This window comes from Symphalangus syndactylus, chromosome 23 (genome assembly GCF_028878055.3).
Source record: "Symphalangus syndactylus isolate Jambi chromosome 23, NHGRI_mSymSyn1-v2.1_pri, whole genome shotgun sequence".
Lineage (NCBI taxonomy): Eukaryota > Metazoa > Chordata > Mammalia > Primates > Hylobatidae > Symphalangus > Symphalangus syndactylus.
The window spans coordinates 65,915,220-65,921,377 of NC_072445.2; the positions used below are offsets into that span (position 1 = coordinate 65,915,220).

A 6,158-nucleotide genomic window follows, 5' to 3' on the forward strand; every position below is an offset into this window, starting at 1 on the left:
GGCAGCCAAGGGGGTGGATCACTTGAGCATAGGCGTTCAAGACCAGCCTGGCCAACATGGTGAAACCCCATCTCTACCAAAATTACAAAAATTAGCTGGGCGTTGTGGCAGGCACCTGTAATCCCAGCTACTTGGGAGGCTAAGGCCGGAGAATCGCTTGAACCTGGGAGGCAGATGTTGCAGTGAGCCAAGATTGTGCCACTGCACTCCAGCCTTGGTTGGTGACAGAGCAAGATTCCATCTCAAAAAAAAAAAAAAAAAAAAAAAAAGAATAGAGCCAGGTGTGGTGGTGTGCTCCAGTAGTCCTAGCTACTTGCAAGGGTGAAGTGGGAGTGTTAACTGCCCAAGGGGTTATAATATCATGTCATCTACAGAGACAACTTAGCGTCTTCCTTTCCAATGTGGATGCCCTTTATTTCTTTTTCTTGCCTAACTGCTTTGACAAGGACTTCCAGTACCATGTTGAATAGAAGTAGTGAAAATGGGCATGCCCGTCTTGTTCCTGATCTTAAAGGAAAACTTTCAACTTTTCCCCATTGAATATGATGTTGACTTTGGCCTTATCATATGTGGTCTTCATTTTGCTGAGGCGGATTCCTTTTATACCTAATTTGTTAAGAGTTTTTATGATCAAAGGACATTGAATTTTGTCAGGTGCCTTTTCTGCACATATTGAGATGATCATATGGTTTTCGTCCCTCATTCTGTTAATGTGGTATATCACATTGATTGATTTGCATATGTTGAGCCATCCTTGCATTCCAAGGATAAATCCCACTTGATCATGGTGAATGGTTCTTTTACTGTGCTGTTGAATTCTAGTTGCTAGTATTTGTTTAGGTATACAAACTATTAATTAACAGACAAGGCATACAGATTTATTTCTTCTTGGACATACCCATGGCATGGCCCTGGTGACCAGTGGTTTTGGTGTGCTGACCTTGGACACAAAAGTCCCAGAATTGATGCGGCCCTTTATTGACCCAAATCTTCTTCAGTTTCTCCAGACCATTGGCCAGGACCTGGCTATATTTTCCATGGTTGACATCCTCCCGTCTGTTCAAGAACCAGTCTGGGATCTTGTACTGTCATGGATTCTGCATAATGGTGATGATATATTCCACTACATCCTCAGTGAGTTTTCCTGACCTTTTGGTGAGGTCAATATCTGCTTTCCTCAACCCACACCCTTAATGGCAGTGATGGTAAAGGCTATTTTCTGTCACCCATTGAATACTCACAAAGTGTGCTGGAACTTCTCAAGGATCACTAAAGACATGGTGGCAGCATGAGCAGCAGTCTGTAGGACTTTGGTGTAAGAGTAGCTTGCTAGTATTTTGTTGAGGACTTTTACATCTATGTTCATTAGGGACGTTGGCCTTTAATTTCTTTTCTTGTAGTGTCCTCACCTGCTTTGCTATAAGAGTAATGCTGGTCTTATAAAACAAAAGGTTTTTTTCCCAAAAAAATTCCTTTTCTGATAAAGTGTCCTTGCCTTTTTGCCCCAAGTCTGGCTCCATCGATGAAATAATAAACTCTGAAGCTGATGTCACTACTACGCTCCCAGGCACTTTATGATGTTTGACATTTTATTTAGGAGACAGTTTCGTTTTTCTACTGAATGATTACAAAGAAATCATTTTCCATGCAGCATACTGGCTCTCAATCAAAACACTCGGATGTGATTTCAAAGCCTTGACACAGACCTGGTGGGCTGTGGATTTCCAGGAGGGTTTGACTCTGGACACTGTAGCCCCCTGGGCCTCCCCAGATGTGTGTGTGTGTGTGTGTGTGTGTGTGTGTGTGTATGTGTGTGTGTGTGTGTGAGAGAGAGAGAGAGACAGAGAGAGAGAGAGAGAGGCTGAGCAGTGACTGTCAGCCCTGAGTCTAGATGCTGGGTGGCAGCCCCCAGATCCTAAAGGGAGAATCTGCTGACCCCAGAATTCACCCAAGCTGGAGAAGCTTAGCTTTTGGATGCTGTGCAGTCTTGCACTTTTCTTCTGTACACTGTGTAGATCCACATATGATCTCTAAGGACTGAATTCTGAGGGATGCCTGCAGTTCAAGGAGATTAAAGTATCAACAGTTTACCGTGTGCCAGGGAGCGCTAAGCAACTGTGTGAGTTTCCTCATTTAGTTCTCCCAAGGACCCCATGAGGTAGGGACACCAGTGCTCTCTCTTTTTAGCAAGTCTGTGCATTGAGCTTCTTGTTAGTTTTCAATTCCCACAACAATAGTTTTAAGTCAAGGCTTCCTCACTGGAACAACAGGCATAGAAGCGCTTGTGTCCCCTGATTCCTGGATATTGCTCTGAGGAGTCTGACCCAGCACCTGATGTGTGCTTGGCTGTGCCGAGACTGAAACTTTTAACTGTGGACATAGAAGAGGCTGGTCTCTAGCCTGGACACCATGCAGGTGACACTCAAATGACAGAGTAAATAAAGGGGATTCTGAGAATATGTATTCCTGGCAATAAATGACACAGAAAGAGTCACTGTGTCACTGTGGCACGACTCCTGCCAGACTGCACAAGGGTGGAAAGAGGGAAGGAGAAAGGCATGTGCTTGATTCTCCCTGAGAGTTGGAACAAGACAAAAATGCCCACTTTTACCACTTCTACTCAACATAGTACTGGAAGTCCTACCCAGAGCAATCAGACAAGAGAAATAAATAAAGGGCATCCAAATTGGAAAAGAAGAAGTCAAACTGTCACTGCTTCCTGATGATATGATTGTATACCTAGAACACCCTAAAGACTCTTCCAAAAAACTCCTAGATCTGATAAACGAATTCAGTAAAGTTTCACAATACAAAATTAATGTACACAAATCAGTAACTCTGCTACACACCAACAATGACCAAGCTGAGAATCAATCAAGCACTCAATCCCTTTTACAACAGCTGCAAAAAATTAAAATAATAATAATAAAATACTTAGGAAAATACTTAACCAAGGAGGTGAAAGATCTCTACTAGGAAAACTACAAGGCACTGCTGAAAGAAATCATAGATGACACAATCAAATGGAAACACATCCCATACTCATGGATGGGTAGAATCAATATTGTGAAGATGACCTTACCACCCAGAGCAATTATAGATTCAATGCAATTCCCATCAAATTACCATCATCATTCTTCACAGAACTAGAAAAAACAATCCTAAAATTCATATGGAACCAAAAAAAGTACACATAGCCAAAGCAACACTAAGCAAAAGGAAAGCCAGAGGGATCACATTACCTGACTTCAAATTATACTACAAGACTATAGTCACTAAAACAGCATGGTACTAGAATAAAAATAAGCAGATAAACCAACAGAACAGAATAGAGAACACAGAAACAAAGCCAAATACTTACAGTCAACTGATCTTTGACAAAGCATACAAAAACATAAAGTGGAGAAAGGATACTCTATTCAATAAATGGTGCTGAGAAAACTGGCAAGCAACATGTAGAAGAATGAAACAGGATCCTCATCTCTCACCTTATACAAAAATCAACTCAAGATGGATCAAACACTTAAATCTAAGACCTGAAGATATAAAAATTCTAGAAGATCATATTGGAAAGACTCTTCTAAACATTGGATTAAGAAAAGAATTCATGACTAAAGACCCAAAAACAAATGCAACAAAAACAAAAATAAATAAATGGGACCTAATTAAACTAAAAGGCTTCTGCACAGCAAAAGAAATAATCAGCACAGTAAACAGACAACCCACAGAGTGGGGAGAAAATATTCTCAAATGATGTATCTGTCAAAGGATAAATATCCAGATTCTACAAGGAACTCAAACAAATCAGCAAAAGAAAAACAAATAATCCCATCAAAAAGGACGTGAAGAGACAATTCTCAAAAGAAGATATACAAATAGCCAACGAACATATGAAAAAATGCTCAACATTGGTGGGCGCCAGTAGTCCCAGCTACTTGGGAGGCTGAGGCAGGAGAATGGCATGAACCCGGGAGGTGGAGCTCGCAGCGAGCTGAGATCTTGCCACTGCACTCTAGCCTGGGCGACAGAGTGAGACTCTGTTTCAAAAAGAAAAAGGAAAAAATGCTCATCATCACTAATTATCAGGGAAATGCAAATTAAAACCACAATGAGATACCACCTTACTCTGCAAGAATGGCCATAATTAAAAAATTAAAAAACAATAGATGTTGGCATGGATGTGGTGAAAAGGGAACACTTTTACACTGCTGGTGAAAAGGTAAACTAGTACAACCACTGTGGAAAACAGTGTGGAGATTCCTTAAAGAAGTAAAAGTAGAACTACCATTCAATCCAGCAATCCCACTCCTGGGTGTCTACCCAAAGGAAAAGAAGTCATTATATGAAAAAGACACTTGCACACACATGTTTATAGCAGCACAATTCACAACTGCAAAAATACAGAACCAACCTAAATGCCCATCAGCCAATGAGTGAATAAAGAAAATGTGGTATATTTACAACATGGAATACTACTCAGACATAAAACTAAATGAAATAATGGCCTTCGCAGCAACTTGGATGGAACCAGAGGTTATTATTCTAAGTGAACTAACTCAGGAATGGAAAGCCAAATATCATATGTTCTCACTTATAAGTGGGAACTAAACCATGTGGACAAAAAGGCCTAAGAATGATGTAACGGACTCCAGGGGGAGTCCAGGGAGGAAGGGTGGAAGGGGGATGAGGGATCAGAGACCACATGTGCTCAGTGCACACTGTGTGGGTGATGGGTTCACCAAAATCTCAGAAATCACCACTAAAGAACTTATCCATGTAATGGAAACCACTGGTTCCCCTAAAAACTATTGAAATAAAATAAAACTTTTATTTTTATTTTTAGAAAAAGAAAGGTGAGTGCTAGGAGGAAGGCGCCGGATTAAAGGCGTGTGAAGGGGCTGGCAGGCTGGGCTCGGAGGGGGAATGGGGCCTTCAGCTCTCAGCAGGGCAACAGTGGAACCACCTGGATGGCGGGACAGAGAGGAGCTCACAGCTCGTCCTGGACCCCATCCCCAAAAGAAAGTGCCCCACCTGCTCCTTCCAAGATGCAGGGGGGCTTTGTGCACAGGGCTTTGTGGGCTCTGTAGGAGTAAACGTACCGAGTTTTTGCACCTCCCTGGAAATTCTCTGATAACTGCCACTGTATGCCCCGGTGTCAGTCATCACCAGCCAGGATGAAGACTCATGCCCCAGGCCAGGTCCCAAACAAGCTTGTGGCTAAAGGAATTTCACATTTCTTTAGTCTGTCTCTCTCTCTCTGTCTAAAGTAAAGGGAAGAAGGGAGACCCTCTGAAATATCTAGAAATATCTGAGCTAAATGTATGGATAAAAATTCCTTTCACAAAATGCTATTTTTCAAAAGGAAGCAGGGTGTCTGTTTTCACCAAGATGGATATTTCACAGCACTTTGGGATGTTCATAAACACTTTCTTGCCTTCATTTAGCCCAGGAAGCTGAAAAAGAGACAGAACTGAATGAATTTGCCTTGCTTATTCTTCCCTGAAAGATGGCAGACAGCAAGTTGCTGCTTGGCATAAACCCAAGACCTGTGTGATTAAATAATATATAACCATGGGGAGCCAGCAGGCACATGAATCGGTTTTCTAACAAGTGCACTTTCGGCCAAGAGGGTTAGCTGAGGTGCCTGCTCCCTCTCTGGAGCCAGACCAGCAGCCTCGGGGCTTTCAAATACAGCCACTGTCTGCCCCAGGTGTATTTAAGACGGCGGTGGGGGGCGGGGGGGGGGGGCGGAATGCGCATTTAAAGGAGTCCAAATCTTACGTAAAAACAAGTCCACAGGTCCAGCTGGAATGGTCCTTCCAAAGAGGGAAAACATCAATTTAAATATTTGATTTGTATCCAAATCCATTTCATCAAAGACCTGGCACCCAGAACAGTCTGCCGACCCATCTGAGAAAGAACACAGACATTTCTGCTGTGCCTGAAAAGTAGCCTCAGCTCCCCAGACCACCGGAGCCAAGAGCCAGAACCGGCTCTGAGCTTGGGGCATCAGATTACCCAGTCCCGGGATTACACACAGGCAAGTCCGGCTGAAACCAGAGCTGCCCCAACCCTTGCTTTATGCTGGCTTTGGGGCTTGAGCTTCCTCAGTCACAGCCAAACAGGGCCTCAGGCTGGGAGCTGGTGGGCTGGCAGCG

The 6,158-nt window shown here is 43.0% G+C and overlaps 1 pseudogene; it reads right to left on the bottom strand.

The window, feature by feature from the left end:
• Positions 1-429: 429 nt before the first annotated feature.
• On the bottom strand, positions 430-1,609 carry LOC129473305 (small ribosomal subunit protein uS13-like; annotated as a pseudogene).
• Positions 1,610-6,158: the final 4,549 nt, after the last annotated feature.